Here is a 20,038-nt window from a genome sequence, read left to right as displayed (position 1 = left end):
ATAAGGGAACTGACCCTTGGGTTGAAGGGGGGGCTGAGGGAGTGAGGGTTAGGGTACCTATGATTTGCCATCTGTCTAATTTTGACCATTTGTAATTGTTTTTATGGGATGTTTTATGAGTTTTATTGTATTTACTGATATTGCAAACGGCCGTGAGACCGTTGGAGAATGGCGGTATAGAGGTCAAGAAATAAATAAATAAATAAACGTTGTGCTGTCAATTCCACCCTTTGATGATGCAGTTTCCCTGCAGGAAAATTGTGATCTGGAGCTCAGTTGTAATTCTGAAGGAACTCAAGGCTCCACCAGGTATTCAGCAACGCTTGCAGCTGTTTAGGCTGGTCAAGAACTGGGATCCCCTAGAATTAAAGCTCATCTCCGGGCAACAGCAATCAGTTCCCCTGTAGAAAACGGTTGCTTTGGGGGGAGGACTCCATAACATTATACTCCACTGAAGTCCCTCCCGGCATGAAATCCTGCTCACTCTTGGCTCCATCCCCAAAGTAAGTTTCTCCCAATCCAGAGACCACCTGGATTGATGGATCAACTATATTAAAAATTAACTCCCACCCATTTGAGAAACCCTTTGAAGGCCTTCAAGAAACCCAGGGTTGAGAAAGCCTGATCTAAGTTATCATGAGCAAACACCTCAATGGTGATAGAAACTATTTTCTTACTTGCTTCTGATTCCTAAAGCATTTATGCTTGACTGTGGCTATTGGGAATTGTTTCTCTTTTAGCAGGCTTCTCTTCTCCCTCCCTTATTTATGGAAGTTTTGGCTTGTCCTTCCTCAGCCTGAATTTCCATAAACAGGGAGGGCACAGATAGTGCTCTTGACTTCTTCTCTTGACACTTTCACGAAGAACTCAGTGGATAAGACACTGTTTTCCTTGGAGGTTATTTAATCTTGTAGCCTCATTAATCAACTGGGATAAACTTCATGCACCAAACAGGTGTTTAATTGAATAGGTTTTTCCATCCATCCAATTTATGTTAAAATCCCCCGTGCTAATTAGTTCAAACTTACTCCCAAGTTGATTTACAGTCAACTCACGAAGGGTTTTATTTTACAGATTTTGGTGTAAGAAGTATGCAACTGTCATTGTTGAATCGTGAAAGCAACTATATTTGGCTTCTACTGTTTATTTAAAGAGCCTCAGTGGTTTATATTTTGTGACTTCTCCCCAATTTGTCCGTAACAGAATTTTGACACTAAATTGATCTAATATGGGTTTTGTGTCCCTTCCTTCCTCTAATCAGGTTATGGCAGCACACCTTCTCTTCCCTGTATTTTTCTCTTGACAACCCTCTCGGGCATGTTAGGCAAGGAGTGTGTGAATGCCCTAGGGTTGCCAGCCTCCAGGTGGGACCTGGTGATCCTCTGGAATTTCAGGTCATCTCCAGACTACAGAGATAATTTCTCCTGGATAAAATGACTGCTTGGGAAGATGGACTCTGTAGCATTGTACCCCCCTGAGGTCCCTGTTCTCCCCAGCCTCCATCCCCAAATCTTCAGGAGTTTCCCAATCTAGATCTGGCAATCCTGCTCCCCCATCTCCCACCAGTGGCCAGAGGGGACCTTGCAAACCTAGATCAACCAAAGGTCAGCAAGGCAATGTTATGGCAGTGGGGTGATTTCAACACAGTTCCGCTTGATTTTAGTCCAGTACTACCACACTGGCTTTCACCTTGTTGACTTGGAAAATTCAATACATACTGTGGGATGTCTAATACTGTTTGCTATTTCTGTGACTAGAATGACTTACTCAATGCTGGTCGTTATGTTCTTTTGAACACATGAGGCTCACTATTGCTCTACTAATAATTTATTTCTTCACTGATGTATATCTCAGATTCTTTATTCTGTATAGCAGTTCAGAGATTTAAGCACATTAAAATACTCCAGTGGACTACAATACCAATGACAAAAAACAGATAAATCTACAGTCACATATAACTTTTCTCGGAGTTATGTGGCTGGTGAGCTGCCACCTTGGGAACATGGCTTCTCTTGTATAGTAATATTATTGTATGACATTTGAGTAAACAATAGGGTTTTGAGGAAGATCACAAAGAACATGTAAAAGGTTTAAAGTTCCAGCTGAATTTCTTCTCAAGTGTACTGTGGAACTGTAAGGACAGCAAAAAGAATTTTCATTAGGTGGAAATATTTCTTGGGCCACTCTTCATAATCCCTACTTTGAATTCCCCCCAAATATAAATTCTTCTTTGTGGTCTCTGCTGATGAGCTTTTTATGACACAGAGCTCCAATTCAGATACCCCTAGAACTACATGTTTGACACAAAAATCCCCTTCCTCAAAAACACCTCCTTAATTGTGCATTCCCAGAGGAAGATCTGGGACATCTTCCTCAGTTTTCTCTCTGCTGCACCATTGTTTGGGAACACTTCACCTGCAGAGACATGTATCTCCATGGAAGGCCATGTGAAGCATGAGAGAGGACAGAGAGAGGACAAAGAACAAAAGGGATAAATCTCCCAGATCAAGACAAAGAGAGGCATCCCATTAAAGAAAATAACACCTACACACCCTTAGATGGAGAGCCCACCACAGGAGAGGTCTGCAGAGCCATGCATCTCCATGGAAAGCCATAGAAAGCATGAGAGAGGACCAACTGAGAGAGGAAGGAGTCAGAGGTCAGCTCCCAGGTTAAAAAGAGGCATCCCATGCAAGGAGATAATACCTAAGAGTGATGTAGTGCCCACAATGTCCAGGCATGCTGATTTGTTCACCCCAACAGCATACGATAGGTAAAGTCTGAGCATCTGAATGGGGATAAAGACAAATTTCCAATTGCTTCTTGTTTCTTCTTAGGGCCTCTCCACGTCAGAGGAACAGATGGCTTGAAATGCTGAAGCTGCGGTTACATCCATCTTTTTCCCGAGCAAACAAATATATTTGAAAATGCTGAACTTGATATGAAGTTGGGTTAAATTATTTATGTGAGTGGCGGGCACTTGAAGGCCAGGAATTCCCATCACTTCTGGGCAATGTCCGCAGAGAAATCCGGGAGCAGAAGAATTCGTTGGGTTTCAAAGCGCTGTAGATTTACCATGCCAAATGCTTTTTTTTTGGGGGGGGGGAACCGGAGAAAGTGAGTCCTCCTTTTCCTTTTGGAATGATTCCAGTTAATGCCTAATGATAGAAACTTGAAACTGTGTTGTGGTTCAAATAAAACATGGCTTAATACAGGGGTGGGCAAACTGTGTCCCTCCAAATGTTCATGGACTACAATTCCCAAATGCTGGCAGGGGCTCATGGGAATTGTAGTCCATGGACATCTGGAGGGCCACAGTTTGCCCACCCCTGGCTTAATATGTTGTAATGCGCACACACACACAACTCAATACTCACATGGAACAAGGAAAGACTATTAGAAACATTTCAGAAATCTTGCATTGTGGCTGAAGATGAGTGGAATTTCAAAACCATTACTGGATACACAGACACTCCATATGGAGCAGCAAAATGAGGAAAGTAGTCCCTCCAGAAAACTGCTTGGGGGAAGACAAGAGCCCTTCTCCTCCACCCCCTCCCCATTCTCTATTCATTTGGACTCTCCTGTTTTTTTTAAGGAATCCAGTTTGAGGGTGTACTCTAAGAGGGAGGGCTCTACTGATTGGTATTTCAATGTACTGGTTTTAAGGGGAGTTTTATGGGCACTTTGTATTCTGTTTCATATTGTAAGCCGCCACGAGACGACATTGTTGAGAGTGGCGAGGTATAAATCAAAGCACAAATAAATAAATAAATAATAAACAGGGAGGGGAAGGACATCTATGACTTGCACCCCACTTTGGTCCCTTGCACCCCACTGAGGTCCCTGCCCTCCCCAGGCTCCATCTCTAAATTTCCAGCAGTTTCCCAACCTGGATCTGACAGCCACAGATGCTTCGTGTACATCATATACTGGCCAAGGTTTTTAACTTCAGATTTCAAAAGTCCTGTTAGCCGTGTGAACTTGAGAGGTGGAGCTGGGAACAAGCCACGGGGATTCCCTTTGCCTTGTTGGTGATGGAGGGGGGGGGGACACTGGCCATCCTATGTTACCCTTTCTTTGATGATGTGGGAGGACCCCATGCCTGCTTAGAGGAGGGGGCTTTTGGAGAGCCCCTTGCCTAGAGTCCTCTATAATCTTGACCTGGCCACCAAATACAGCTCCTCACCTCCTTCCCTCCGCCTTACTGCTGTTTGCCAGCAAATGCATTTGGGAAGGTGGGATGGCTGCCGCCCTCTGCATCTCTGCCCTGCAGTGAGGCACTCTTCATCTCTACTGAACCGCAGCCTATAACCAGGGCAAACCAACGTAAAGTGCATTACAGCAATCTGAAGAGGGTCAGAGAATTGGCAGGGGCACGGTGGGCTGGTGGTATTATTTTACTCCATCACTCCTGACAACCAAATTAAACCTCCCATCTCTTCTGCGGCATGAAATACCTCCTACCGGGTGTTATCTATTACAATAAATGCATTACTTTAATAAAGTAGCAGGAAGATCAAAACAATTGTTTATTACCTAAAAGAAAGGTGAGTGTCGTATTTCACATTTTTGCCTCTCTCATTTGCTTTTGTCTCCAAAGGTTTCCTCTGGGTTTTTTATGGTCATCTTCCCAAACTTTCCAGCGCCTGAACCAAACTTTATGGGTGAGAGTAATCTGTGTTGATGCAGTGATATATCTCCCTTTATATTTTATATTTTATGATATGAATCCTAATAAGACTGACCAGAAAGGTATTACAAAATTCATTTGTTGGGGGGTCCAACTCTTCAGTGACTTAAAAAATGGATCTGTCTGCTTTAATTTAAAACCCACAAATGCTTCTCATACATCATATACTGGCCAAGGTTTTTAACTTCAAATTTCAAAAGTCCTGTTAGCTGTGTGAACTTGAGAGGTGGATCTGGGAACAAGCCACTTTGCCTGAAGGAGCCTAAGGGTTCTCTCAGCAAAGTGCAGTGCAGACAAGAGAGGCAAACACAACCCAAAGAACCCCCAGTGTATTGTGTTGTATTTCTTCAGTGGAAAAAAAGAGAGATAATATAGGGTTGCCAGCCTCCAGGTGGTGGCTGGAGATCACCCATTATTACAATTGATCTCCACTCAACAGAAATCATTTCACCTGGAGAACACGGCCACTGTTTACAGTTTTTAAAAATACATTCAATAAAACACAGTTCAAAATTCTAACCTTAAAACACAGCTGCCCAGGACTTCACCCAAACAGCCTGAAGTAGTGGTTAGGAGCCAGCTTGGTGTAGTGGCTAGGAGCCCGGACTTCTAATTTGGTCAGCTGGGTTTGATTCCCTGGTCCCCCACATGCAGCCAATTGGGTGACCTTGGGCTAGTCACAGCACTGATAAAGCAGTTCTGACCGAGCAGGAATATCAGGGCTCTCTCAGCCTCACCCACCTCACAGGGTGTCTGTTGTGGGGAGAGGAAACAGAAGGTGATCGTAAGCCACTTTGAGGCTCCTTTGGGTAGAGAAAAGCAGCATATAAGAACCAACTCTTCTTCTTCATGGAGAGTTCACATCACCCCAATGGCACTCACCTTCAAGGCCATATGCGGTCTGGGTCCTGCGTACAGTAAGGACTGTCTGCTTGCCTATACTCCCCAAAGAGTGACCTGTTCCATTCATTCCAAGAGGGTGGTGATCTCTGGCCCCAAAGAAGCTTGGCCTGGCCTTGGCCTGAGCCAGGGCCTTTTCAGCCACGGCCTCAACCTGGTAGAATGAGCTCCCCAATGAAATCAAGGCCCGATCGGAGCTCAAGCAGTTCCTCAAATACTACTAAGCTATTCTACAGTATTATGTCAATCACTCATGTATTTTATATGCCACTCTGTGTTATGTTCTTGACATTTGGAAGGGCACAAGAGGAGATCCCTATGACTATGCCCAGGTTACCCATGGCCCCACCAGGGGCTGGTTGCGCTAATGCAATGGTGAATGCTGTGCTGAGCATCTGGACTTTTGAGGTCTGGCCACAAGGCAGCAGCCACAACAAAACAGTACAGTCTGCCCTTTCTCCTGGTGGCAGTATTGGGCTATCCTTGAAGGGACTGGGCATGCTGGTGAAGAGATTTGCTCTTCCTCGTCTTCCACATCCTCAGACAGCAGAAGCGGTAGTTGCGCATGACGGACATTGAGTGGTGGGACCCATGGGATGGGTCTGCAATATCCAAAAAAGTTAGCTATTGAATACAGCTATAGCATTGTTGGCGATTGAGTGCATGTAGGCTGAAAACAATCAAGAAAGAAAACTATTCAGCTAATAGAACAACTATTTATTAGAGAAAGCTGTTCCAAACAGGAGAGGTAAGAAAATAATCTCTAACCTAGCTGAATTGGATGGGGAGCGATGCAGGAGGCGTCTCTACACGCACCAATATGCAGACAGGCGAGATGGAGAGAGGAAGAGGAATTCTGAAGAAGAAGGTGGACAAAGGAGCTACTCAGTCCAGCCTTAAAGGGACAGCTCAGAATGACCAGGAAGGGGAGTGGTCAGTGCTAATGTGTCTATCTCACTGACTGTATGGTAAGGAATCTTCTCCTGCAGGCTGAGGCAAGAGGAATCTCATAGGGCACAACTTCCAACAGTGCCTTTGTTAGAACGTCACCCCTGAGGAGGGTGAAAACCTCAACCTCCCTCTGAGTGACATTCGTTCTTAAGTGAGGCAGTTACAAAGCAGGAAGGTCAGCTACTCTGCCCTTCCTGCAAGGCAGGCAGCCACCATCTCTGCATTGTTCCCTAGCCACCCAATAATCAGAGGCAGTTTAGGGGTCTCTTGGGGAGTTAAACAAGGTATCTCAGGCCTATCCTCTGCAAAACAGATGTGGAGTGCCAAAAAAGACACTGGCGGAGCTGGTGTCCCATTATGGCACATTCAAAACACAGGTAAGTATGTTAAAAGATTTGTATTTTTATTAAGGGTGCACATCAACAAGTTTAATCCCAGAAATGAATGAAAATAAGGAAAAATATTTACATATTTCTATCTAAGCACTTTACTTACAAAGTTGAGCTGCAAAGTCCACAGAGCATAAGCAGAGTTTCAAATGGTCAGACCCACAGAATCCAAAGGAACTGAGTTCTAGCAAAACAAGAGGTCAAGATGAAAGGGGAGGACAATGCACGAGACAAAATGGACTTTATCAAAAAGTCCCAACATGGGCCTTATTAAGTAAAGCAATTAAATGTAAATGCCAATTAATAGTAAGGCCAATGATACGCTGGGCATCAGGGTGGCTGCAAGGATAATGGCCATCCAGGGGCTTGGCTGAAAAAGATTACTTCATGATGGGCCTATCCTAACAACAGGGCCAAGTTCTCAAAACACTAATTGGCAGCAGCTGGAGAAAGAAGGTCTTATCTTCAAACGTTCTAACTCCTGAGCTTCAAGCACGCAGGTGCCTCAGCTGCAAAGGTGATTCAATCTACAGCTTCTTGGAAGCATCTAGTTTCACAGAAAGATCAGTCGGAAGCCTGCTTGCCATTACAGGCCTGGACCAACATTTTAAAACAGCAAAGTTAAGCAGGTTAGCCATTGTCCCACTACCACCTTTGCTCACCTGCTCAGGTAACCAGCGATGGCTGAGAGCAGGAGCAGGAGCAGGAGCAGCCTACCAGAGGGAGAAGACAGGAGGGTGAGCCCTGTTTGTTTCTGTTAGGAAATGTAGGGTCTGATGGCCAGTTAATGTTAGGTTTAATTTGTGTTTGAAATGCCTCAGAGGAAGCAGCCTGCGAAATCCATGCAGAACGTGGCCATAGGATCTAAGCCCAAATCATTGCTGCTTTGTGTACCTTTGTGGATATTGAAGAGACAGCTATTATTTTTTTAATAACGTACGAACCAGGAACTTTTCTGGGATGTGCCATGTAGGCCTTGTTACTGAGGGTTATTATCATCTCGATGCTTCTCTTTGTACAAGTGATTTATTTCAGTGCTAAGTACCTTAATGGGAGATATGCTTGCTGATTGGCAAACTTTAGTGTGTAAATAGGACAACAGAAGAAAGAGGAAGAAGAAGAGTTATTAGTGGACGCTTGGTCCTTGACCATAGGAATCAGTTTTCCCAGAAACAAAAATGACTCCCAGGTGTAGTGGATGGCAGGGAAAATCCTCCTCGTACCTGCGGGTCACAAAGTCGAACCTAGAACATTTTTGATGGTATGCAAGAAGGGGCCTTGCTTTCCATATGTGATAAAATGAGAGTGTGAGCGTGCTGGTTAAAGAGTCTCAAACTCCAATCTGGAGAATTGGCTTTGATTCTCCACTCCTCCATATGCAGCCAGCAGGGTGACCTTGGGCTAGTCACAGTTCTCTTAGGATGGTTCTCACATGTCAGTTCTCTTAGAGCTCTCTCAGACTCACCTACCTCTCAGGGTGTCTGTTGTGGGGAGAGGAAGGGAAAGGGACACTTTGGGACTCCTTTGACTAGTGAAAAGTGGGATTTTCTTTGCTGAGATCAACTACATTTTCTGGAGATCCTTTTTTAAAAACTATATTTGGGGGTGGGGGAATTATATCTGCTACCTGATTAAGGTATCTATTTAATTTGAGCAAAGAGATTTTAATGGCAATAATCTCACTGATAAAATGTTGAGGCCCTATATACTGTTCTCCTTTTAATAACTGTTTTTACGTGCTTCTCTCTCATAACATCTAGAGGAGTGGAAGAATACAAATGAGTGAAAATAATACATCTCTGTTGTGTGTGTGTGGTTGTTGGGTTGTTTTTTTTTTTGTAATTAAGTATGCGACTTAAGCACACTTACAAATGCCAGAGGTAATGATTCCTTGAAGTTTATCGTTCATGGTAATTCTTCCACTCTACAAAAAAAAGTCAAGTAACACTGTGACCAAACAAAATTAGAACCATAAATCAGAGTAGTCCTTTGCTGGTGTTTTTTATACTAACCAGTCAGTCCAATAAATCACTTAGCATGGCCTATACGTTATGCTTAGTGCCTTCCTTGTACCTACATCAGCACAACAGTGCGTCGTAAAATGTTATTTGATATATGCAAAGTGGATCAATGGAAATTAAGAACAACTTTTACTGCTTTAAGCGGTGTGCTGTAACCCGAATGTTAGAAACCTGTGAAAGTCACAGGGTGAGAGAAAAGGGGCTCCAGGCAAATGTTTTATTCCTTATACTTCTAAAATTCTGCTTTGTCTGAAAACCCACCTGGATGGTCAGTTGCCAAATCCTCATCCCAGTATTCTATCCTTTCTCTGGAGATGTTAGTATAAGGTGACCAGATTGTCCCACTTTTGGAGGGACATCTGGGGGTACCTGGCAAATTGTACTTACGTTGAAATTTAAAATATATATATTACAATACTATTTTTGCATTCTGTGCATTCTATGAGACTTTTTGTTGCTCCATATAGACCAAATTTTTAATAAAGAACCTCCCTGGTCAATGGTGTCCCACTTTACCAATGTCAAAATCTGGTCACCTTATGTTAGCAGTCCCTTCTCTACAGCATTTTCTGGGACTTTGCATCTCATCCCCACCTCTGCTTGGAATGCAGGTATCAAATAATTGCTGTCTCTCATTGTTCTAAGTTCAGCTAATGTTTATCTATTTGGAAGAAACTTATCTCTGCTCAGTTGCAACTTGAGTGTTTTGTCCCCAGAGCTGTAGGGACCCTGGGTGAGCTTCAAAGCATTTTATAAATCCTGAGCATGGCAACCAATCCTTCATATAAGCTGCAACAAAATGAGTCCTGGAGGAGGATTTAAGTTCCAAAATGGCTGCCCTGGAGCCTGGATTTTAAAATGGCTGCTGGGGGTGGGGTGTGGAAAGGCTGTAATTGCCTAGGCTTCCCAGGAGACTTAGGGAAGGGAGATGGTCACATGCTCCAATGAAAATGGAGGAGTCAGGCTCCACCAGGGGGAGGAGCTTGTGGGTATTTAAACTCAAGTCCTCTTGGGAGGGGGCAGTCTCTCCAGGATCTCCAAGGGAGAAGGTGGCAGGTTTCTCCAGGGAGAGGGACAGGTCCTAGCATGGCCGCAAGAGACAGTGTGGGAGGCCTGAGAAGCAGCCACCCAGGAGGTGGGCGGTGAGACTGGCAGGCAAGTGTCCATGGGAGCCTCTCCCTCTCTTCAGCAGGGACTGTAGGGAAAGAGGAGTGCCTTTAGGCACCCCTTTAACTTTATCTCAGGAGTGTATATAGGTGCTGTGGCTGATTTCATGGGTGGTGCTGGAGGGAGTGTAAATTTACCAATCTCATTGTTAATAGTTCAATAAACTTGGGTTTTGCACCTAACCACGTGGCTGGTGCTCTGGACCCCCTAGTCTCCCCCACTTGGGTACTACTAGTATGTTGGGAGGGCCCAAGGGAGGGGAAACAATGAAAATCTGGTGGCTGCCAACTCTCCAGGTGAGACCCAAAGATTAATGGGTTTGATTGTAAAATGCCAAGACCCTAGGGGAGGGGTCTCACTGTCCCTCAAGAAGGTGTATTACAGTCAGTGACTGGTGGCAGCGATGGACAGGGATAGGCCCCACCCAGGGAAACAGTGGTGGGTTGAAACAGAGCCCACAGGCTTGGCATCTTGTTGAGCAGGCAGCCGGTTCCAGCACATACGCCATGACCCTACCATCAGTCAGACTACTTGCAATAGAATTCAGGACTGTCCCCTCCAGGGATTCTCAACTGAGGTGCTGAGTCACACTGGGGTGCCATTGGTGTATTCAAAGTGCTCCATGGCATGTTAAAAAAAAATTCCCTTATATGGGCAGGTCAACCAGCTCCCCCCCCCCAATGACCACTGATGGGCCTGGAGGGGTGGGAAAGGAACCATTCAAACCTTTACCAGCCAAGGCTCCTACCACTTCATCAGCCTGTGCTGTTGGTAGCTGCTGTAATCAAGCAAGGTGACTCCTTGAGAAAAGCATTTGAGAAAAGCCAGTCTATTCAGGCTAGCTCTCCAGAATCTCAGGGGGATTTCTTTCGCATCACCTATTACCTGACCCTTTTAACTGGAGATTCCGGGGACTGAACCTGGGACCTGCTTCAAAGTAGATCCTCTACCACTGAGCCTTGGCCTGTTCCTGAAAGCCAGTTTTTAGCTTTTCTCTGCTACAAAGCTCCAAGATCTGGTGTACCCATTCAGTTTTCTTGCGGCTGCAGGAAACTGCTAGGCTTTCTCTGTTTCCAGCCACACCAATGAAATATATGTTCCCTCTGTGAGTACCTGGACATTTCCAGCTATGTTTTCAGAATAACTGCCAGGGAATCATGATGGTACTTGAACAGGATGTTGAAAACAATAAATCCTTCTTTGAGGGTTGGCTGGTTATTTTGACTTTTCAGCAGTACTTAGGGCCATTCCGCACAGATTCATTGTAGCAGAAGTGTGGCAAATTGTAATCGCTACTAAATTGCAGTTATGCACAACGTCGTACACAATCTGCCACACTCCTGAAACCGATCCGCAAAAAGGGCTTCGTTGTAGCGCTTCCAGGGAAATCCCAAAAAGTGGATTCACCCTCTGGAAAGGGCTACACTCTTGCAACCAACCTGCAACACTAGCGAAAAAGACCTGTGCGTTACCATTGTTGTGGTTCCAGCCAAGTCCCTCCCCCTGGCTCTCTCCTCTGAACTTCCGGCGAAGTGATTGCCATTTTTTTTTCTCGGAGTGAGCGGAGAGCAACGAACCGGTGAGCCTTCATTCGCCCAGCGAGGCTTCTCCGGCTGCAGTCCCTCCATAGAGCTGCTTTAAGTCACCAAGCACAACACAGCCCAGTTTGCAAGTGCCCTTTATTTTTGGCTGAAAATCGTGCACAGGGGGGGGGGGATTTTTTTTTCACTTGGGGGAGCGTGGCAACGATGAATCGCCACCTGCCAGCTAGATGGGTCTCTCAGTTGCAACGAATCAACACAGATTTGTTGCAACGTGTTTTTTTTTAACCTGCCTTAAAGGGAAAGGGGCTTTTTAACCTGCCTTAAAGGGAAAGGGAGCATGATAACGGCCGCCCATTGGCTGCTTGTTTGATTGACGGCCAGGGGCGCGACAAAGCTCGGCAAATATCACTTCCTGGATAGAGATTTTTGCCGAGACCGGAATCCTGTGGGAAACAATAGAAACGCAACTGGATTCCACTACAAAGGCAGGTATGCATAACGACGAATCCCACTATTTAAAATGGCGTTTTTTCGTTCCGAAACCAATTTGCTATATTGATCCTGGTGCGGAATGGGCCTTAGAGTCAAAGATTGGGGTTGGTTTACCTCTTTTGCCCAATGATTATTTCTGTTGGAATACATAAGATCTGTAGAGTCCATGATTCAAAAGCATTTGAAGAATATCCTGCCGGGGGCATTGATGTGTATTTAGAACAGTTATTTTGGGAAACTTTCTGGATTTTTTCCAATACTCTCCTTCAGTGTCCTGATTGGCTCATTGGAGACTTCCTGCTCCTTTGAGCCCACTTCCAACCTGCTTGCCTCCACAACAGTCATAATCAATGCAGAAGAACAGTTAGAAAAGTTAGTTAGGACTTTCTCTCTCCCTTCTGATTTACCAAGTTCTTTCACTTATTAAAACTATTATAATGTTTAAGCAGCTGGTCCTCGACTCTTTGCCTGTTTAAGCTGCCAACAATCTCCAGATTGATCTAATCTATAACTCCACTGTCTTCTGGTTTGTTAAACTGTCCTTATGAAAACATTTTAAATATATGCCGAAAGTGCTACTGGCTCTAATTAAAGTGCTGGCCTCCTTTCTATTATGAATTTCCCTCTTCACGGTTTAATAACTCAGTGCTTTCTAATCCCATTGGACTGAATTTGGCACAGAAAAATAATCCTCCATCCCAATTTGTCGCCCCCCCCCGTAAGTCTGATATCTACAAGTTTATAGAAATGCCTCATTATCAAAATATGTATCTTCACTCTCCGTCATTGTGAACCCCTCCCCCCATGTTTACAAAAGGATAAGTGAAATTTTGACTGCAACAGGGAATGCTGAAGGGTAAGGAAAGTTTCTTTTCAAAGTTGTAGAAGAGCATTTCATAAACCTGCACCAGTCATTTCTTCCCCTTCATGAGAACACACCTGACAAAGAGGGGGGAAAAGGCAACGTGAAAGTGTTTGAATTTCTGAATGACTTTTATGACCAGGACCTGAGAGGAGACATAAACTCAATGAGAATGTTATATTTGGCACAAAGCTGGCCATCTGGTTCCTGAACACTTAGCAGTTCCAGAGTGCCAGGTTGTATTCTCGTTTGAAGAGCTCAAGATGTCATGGGAGTCCTTCTCCACCCCAGAAATGGTCAATTGAGACAGAATAACTCATCCTCAGATCACTTTATCATGGATTTGAAACTGGTCTCTCCACTCCAATGCTCTGCCATTCACAAATTATGTAATATTCAGAATGGGTTTGGGGTACCCACTCTGTGACAATGTGAGGTGTGGAGACTCAGTTCATAAACAGGTGGTGCCCAATTGCATCAGGCTGCAGGGTATGTGGAGAAACTGGGTCAGCCTTTCACCCATCCACCTGTGTCATATTTCCAACCTGAAATGATTCTGAGTGTTGCTGTTTCACCTATTGGGGAAAGCCGCAGGTTCCCTGGGATAAGCAGGCTTCCCCCAGGTAGCCAAATAGCCTCCAACAGAGGCTACTACTATATGAAGCTGAACAAATTTCTCCACATGCACCACAGTCCTGATCTGATTCAGGCATCACCTGTGGGCTCAGTGAGAATCTGGAACTCCACACGCACTACAGTTGTGATCTGAACTGGGCACCATGTGCATGAAAACTGAGGAGAACCCACATATCACGCCTGACCCACACATAGACCCAAACCCCGACCTGTGTGTTAGAACAGTGGTCCCCAACCCCCAGTCCGCGGCCCTAAGCAGCCGATTAGCTTGCGGCCAGGCAAGCTTCTTGCTGCAGGAGGGGGGGAGAGGGAAGCGCGGCTGCCGAAACTGCCGCACGTGCACGTTTGCGGCCCTGCCGGGTGCAAACGCACATGTGCGGTAGGTCCGCACATGCGCAGGGCCCCGGGTCGCCCTCTCCCTCCACCCCTTGGCAGCGGTCCACAACCCGAAAAAGGTTGCGGACCACTCTGTTAGATCACTTAGGCTCAGTGGAAGAACCTGGAGTACTTACCTTGTGTTCTTTTTACTCATCCAACGTTTTCTTTAAACTGCCCTGAGCTACAAAGGAGGGAGGTATGTAAATACAAATATAAATAAAATAAACTAGAGACTGTACCCCATTGACAAATTACAGCCTTTAGACAAAGACTGGTTAATATCCAAATAGACCCCAGTAAAATTCCAATAAATCCACGAATTCAAACCTAATGTCAAGATGCTTCACATCTTCTTCTGGTCTATTAAAGCCACAAGGTCAACCATTCTTTCGATCCATGGCATACTTATAGCTACACATTTGGGGATTTGTCACGCTCTTGCCAAGACTTGTCATCGGATCTGGATTTGTCCTTTCAAGAAGCTTCAGGAAAGAGGGATGGATCCCAATCAGTAGGTGTCAAATTTGCAGTTGGCTGCTTACATCTCCGATATCTACTAGTCCGAAAATGACTTGAAGAATAATCTTATGTTTCCAGCTTCCAAACGGAGCGCTAGAAGGCCTCACAGAAGCACAGGTGTCTGATTATTGAAAAGTTCAGGGTCTGCTACATTTTTGGGGAAAGGGTTTTCGGTTTTCGAAAGGGAATTGGTTTTGGTACGTATCGGCACCCTCATCATCCTACCTTGTCGGAATATGACAGACAGGCAGAAGACTTGCTCACGGTACATGAAATCAAGTCAACTTCTCTCCAACCCATTTCGATCCTAGCTAGCCATTTGAGTTCTGTGAGGAAGAAAACGTTTGAAGCATAATATAACATATGAAGAAATACCTGCCTACCAGTGTGACTTTTGGATGTTGAAAAGCCTAATGGATGCTTGGCTCTTGAATCCCATTGTCCAGTCGCCATGCCAAAGAAAATGGTGGATGCTTCCCTGAAGATCCCTCCAGTGGTGCTAAGTGAACCTTTGGCTAGCCCCCAACACCCTTTGCCTTTTCTTGTCTTACAACAAAAAACAAAATGAAATTAACATTGATGGCATAATTTGGAATGGGCATCTCCTCTCCTTGCAGCCATACATATTCATAAAATCTAACTTGGTTAAAGAGATTGAAATCAATTGGTTATTTTTTAAGATTTCGCCACAAATCAATTGAGAGATGAAATCTGACTCTAATAACACCCGTGGGTCCGTGTCGAGAGCCGCCCCAGAGAGGGCGAGTTTCCTTTTCATTACTTTCCTGCATCTCATTGATTTTGATTCACGTCGACAGTGGCACACTCCAAAGAAAACGCTGCAAATTCATATTGTTCCATTTATGAGAAACTGAAGTGACTCCCGGGAAAGAGGAGGGGGAAAATTGTGATTTTCTTTCACTCGCAGTTGTGCCGGATTTTAACAGTGATGAACGTGCATTGAACGGGAGCAGGCATTCTGCATAATAAACATCTAATCCCAGTTTGCCATTCCAGTGGGATGAATTGCAAACACTTAAGCGAGGCCTTGGGTACCTGAACAATCTTTTCGAGGGAGGGACTCAACATTCCTGGACTTTGGAGGGGCTGTACATGATTCTAAGGGTGTACAGGTGTTATCTCCTTGAATGGGATACCTCTCTTTGATGCACGGGGCAGGTAATCCGGGGTGGTGGCAGCTGGGCAGCCCCGATTGTGCTGCCGCCAGCCCTACCCGGCACAGCACCCCGGAAGGCCCATGTTCCCTGGGAGGCTGCGGGTGCCAGCGGGGCTAGGTCGGGCCGGCGCTGTACGTAATTGCTGTGCATAAACTGGAAGCTGCCTTCTGACCCCTCCTTTCTCCTTTTGTTTTTTCTAATACTTCCCATGGCTTTCCATGGAGACACATGTCCCTGCAGATCTCTTCTGTAGATACTAGACCAGGGGTAGTCAAACTGCGGCCCTCCAGATGTCCATGGACTACAATTCCCAGGAGCCCCTGCCAGCGAATGCTGGCAGGGGCTCCTGGGAATTGCAGTCCATGGACATCTGGAGGGCCGCAGTTTGACTACCCCTGGACTAAGACCCCCCATACTTGCACACATGTGATACTAGACAAACTGGGCATTTGTGGTAGGGAACTTATTCTTTAAAGCAGGCTTCTTCCTTTCAACTGCAACCTGAATGTGAATTGGGTGTACATGAATAAATGTCAATTTACCTTTTTTTTTTTTGTAACATACTACTTGGGAGATTTATTTATTGCAATCAGTATTATGCTTCTGTGATGGGCCAAAGCTCTGCTATATGAACCAAGTGCCTCGATGCAATCCATCCGGGTTATCAGTTTGAATGTATTTTCTGTCCATTGAAGTCAGCTTTTAACATGTTTGTCTTTGGGTGTAGACCCCACTGAATCAGTAAAACAGCCATCCCAAATTCAGATGGAAAACAGCAGTGCAGGCAGCAGCAAGGAAGTTTATAGGCAGCGGGACTTACCCGAGCCGCCCATTGGCGGGGAAGGGCGGGCAGGGGAAGAGCGGCTCGTCCTGGTGGCTCCCGGCTCGGCTGCACGCTGGGAGCACCGGCAGAGCGTGCGGCGTGGGCGGCGCGAGGGGCGGGGCCGGCAGAACTGGGCTTGTGCGCTGCCCGGCTTCCCGCCACTCGCATCCTGGCAGGCAAGCGACCCTCCCTCCCTCCCTCCCTGTATTTAGGTTTTGGTTTATGTTGTTAATTTCGTCACAGCGGGAAGGCATACGGGAATGAGCCTGTTAAGGGGAGTCGGTGTGCGATCGGCCTCCCCGAAGGGTTCGGGGCCTCAGTAAAGGGGGCGGTCAGTAGCAAGTTGGGGCCTGCCCAGCGGGGTAGGCCTTTCGTAGCTTGCGGAATGACCAGGTGGTCCTGGGGGTCACCCATGGAGGTCCGCGCCCTTTGGGCCCCCCATCAGGGCCATCTCCCGGTGTAGCAGTCCAGCAGAAGGGTCACGTAGTCCCAGCGGGGAAATAGTTGACGGACTCTGATGTGCGTGGACTAAGGGTTGCAGTGTAGCCACTGCCAGGCCAGGCTCATCCCTTATGCTGCGCCAACCCTTTGTTGGGAGATTGTTGAATAAACGCTGTGGCCTGTTATACGCCAATGGATGAGTCGCGTATTTCTTACTGCCACAATGGCCTTTTACCTGCCAACTAATTTTATAAAATGTGCTACCTGATTTCAGCCTTCATTAAGGCCACCAAGGCCTACTATTTAATACTGAACTTTAGGAGCCGTAACTTGACTCGAAAAAGAAAGGAATACAATACATAGCCATAATTTCAAGAAATATCTGCTTTATGCAGAAGAAAGCAAAGCAATATGTGCCTCATGAAAAGGATATGTGGGGAAAAACCTTACGGAGTGCATCTTAACCCATGCTTGAAATGTGACACAAAGCCATAATTTTCAAGTTTTTTTATTTCAGGAAACTTGTGTTGCTGTTTGTGTGCGACTAAAACTTACATTGCACACAGTGCGATCCTAAAGAGAGCTACACCTTGCACTGAGGCTGATGGGCATAGATTGTAGGTTTGCCAGCCTTCAGGTGGGACCTGGAGTTCTGGGAGAAAATGGCTGATTTGGAAAGTAGAATGTTATGACATCATACTAGGCTTGCCAACCTCCAGCCAGAGTCTGGAGATCTAGAATTGGAACTCCAGATTATGGAGACTTGTCCCCCTGGAGAAAACAGCTGCTTTGCAGTGTGGATTCTGGGGCACTATGCCTCCCTGAGGCTCCTCTTTACCCGTGCTCTCCCCCTTTTAAAAAATCTCTAGGTATTTCCCATTGCAGATTTGACAACCATACATTATATCCTGTTGTAATCCTGTACCTTGCGAAATCATGTCCTTTCGAGGTCCCCCCCCCCAAATCTCCAGCCTGGAGCTGGCATCTCTAGTTCAGAAGGTCATAGCCCTGCCTAGGATAGCACTGTGAAGACTTTTCTACTGGGTTACTTTTTCAGTTATAAGCTGCATTCTTTCTTTGAGGGCATTCTTCAAGTGGAAACAGCTGCTCCAAGAGGTGGTGAGCTGCCCCTCACTGGCGGTCTTCAAGCAGCGGCTGGACAGATACTTATCCTGAATGCTTGAGGCTGATCCTGCATGGAGCAGGGAGTTGGAGTAGATGCCCTGTATGGCCTTTTCCAACTTTATGATTCTGCGATTCGATGTTGTTTCTCTGGAGGAAGAATCTGAAAGATATCCCCACTCTATCTAAAACAGGACACAATTCACAGACTATTTCTCCTTGTTGACATGACCTGGAAGGCCATTTGAGCACAGCGTTTCTGAGGAGAGACTGTTTCAAGGACATTTGCACAGAGCTGTCCATGGGGTGAGCTCGATAGTTCTCTCTGGGCCCCCAATGGCTCATGGGTTTTGCCACCTGAGGCAGCCTCCTTGCTTTGTCTGGTGGTTGAGAATCCCGTGTTTAGGTATGACATAAAATGGAGGCGAATTTTACAGTCTTTGGTAGTGACTGAAAACAGGCTGCATATTGTCGACAGCCTAACTGCCCAGTTTTATTGTTTGTGACTCGAAGTGGATTTGTAGGTTTCTGGGATAAAATATTCATGAAAATACACTGAAAATGTGTTAAAGCAACCGTTTCTGGAAATATATGAAATGAGGCTTTGTGAAGTGGAAGAAGCACTTTGGTTTTTTGGGTGTGTGTGTTTTTTTTTAAGTGCTAAAATGACAGTAGGCCTGTGGAAATTCAGTTAAAATGAGATTAGTTTAGTAATGCATTATTTTCATTTTTATTTTTGCCTACTAGCCTGATGAATTTTCTGACCTGGAAATAATTTAATAATGGGGATGGTATTTGTGACAAATAGAGTTTACTGAGCCCTAGAATTTTGTGTAAATCTTTTTAATATTGGCGAGATCTAACAAAGATGCATACTGCTATTATGGGATTTACACAATACTAAATATTTTTAGATTGATTTCAGAGGAAGAGCTGGGAGATTTCTCTCCCCCAAGTTCTAATGGAGCTATGATTTGGCATTAGCATTACAGAAGTACAAATCACCCGAACAAATGTAATATAATTGGTTACTTTTCAAACTCCCTGTTACGTTAAATGTTGCATTTCTAGCTGTAGGTGTGGCAAACCTCATATTACAGAGAGATAAAACATCACAGCTTGGGGCTACATCAAGAAGGACGTAGATAAAATTGAAAGGGTACAGAGGAGAGCGACGAAGATGATCTGGGGCCAAGGGACCAAGCCCTATGAAGATAGGTTGAGGGACTTGGGAATGTTCAGCCTGGAAAAAAGGAGGTTGAGAGGAGACATGATAGCCCTCTTTAAGTATTTGAAAGGTTGTCACTTGGAAGAAAGCAGGATGCTGTTTCTGTTGGCTGCAGAGGAGAGGACACGCAGTAATGGGTTTAAACTTCAAGTACAACGATATAGGCTAGATATCAGGAAAAAATTTTTCACAGTCAGAGTAGTTCAGCAGTGGAATAGGCTGCCTAAGGAGGTGGTGAGCTCCCCCTCACTGGCAGTCTTCAAGCAAAGGTTGGATACACACTTTTCTTGGATGCTTTAGGATGCTTTGGGCTGATCCTGCGTTGAGCAGGGGGTTGGACTAGATGGCCTGTATGGCCCTTTCCAACTCTATGATTCAATGATTCTATGAAAACCATGCCTGTTTTAACCTGCACGAAAGTCTTCTTGGATAAGAACCTATGCTTTGGCATTCTTTCACTCTTGGATTCAGTTCAAACTTTTCATCTTTATCTTGAAACTTTGCTATACCTTTATCCTTATTATTTTATACATTGTTGCCCCACCCTTCCACTTTAAAAGCCTACGGGACAACTTCCAAAAATGCACTCTAAAACCAGCACTACAGAATAAACAGCACCAATGAACTACAACACATAAGAGCAAGAAGTTTCAAACTTCAAAAATAAAAAAAAGCCAAGTGAAAATCTCTGAAG

The 20,038-nt window shown here is 45.2% G+C and overlaps 2 long non-coding RNA genes across 2 annotated transcripts in view; one reads left to right on the top strand and one right to left on the bottom strand.

Annotated features, from left to right (window-relative positions):
* Positions 1 to 1,894: 1,894 nt before the first annotated feature.
* LOC143840751 (uncharacterized) lies at positions 1,895 to 7,281 on the bottom strand. The gene is made up of 3 exons (XR_013232376.1): positions 7,040 to 7,281; positions 2,707 to 2,788; positions 1,895 to 2,131 (listed from the first exon to the last, which is right to left on the bottom strand). It is a non-coding gene; the product is annotated as an uncharacterized LOC143840751 (long non-coding RNA).
* Positions 7,282 to 7,414: 133 nt separating this feature from the next.
* The window catches only part of LOC143840749 (uncharacterized), an 81,384-nt gene continuing 68,760 nt past the window's right edge, over positions 7,415 to 20,038 (top strand). Inside the window, exon 1 of the long non-coding RNA XR_013232374.1 lies at positions 7,415 to 7,670. This is a non-coding gene — a long non-coding RNA (uncharacterized LOC143840749). The remainder of the gene's footprint in view (positions 7,671 to 20,038) is intronic.

Source organism: Paroedura picta, chromosome 6 (assembly GCF_049243985.1).
Source record: "Paroedura picta isolate Pp20150507F chromosome 6, Ppicta_v3.0, whole genome shotgun sequence".
Taxonomy (NCBI): Eukaryota; Metazoa; Chordata; class Lepidosauria; order Squamata; family Gekkonidae; genus Paroedura; species Paroedura picta.
This window is presented reverse-complemented; position numbering and strand designations above follow the sequence as displayed.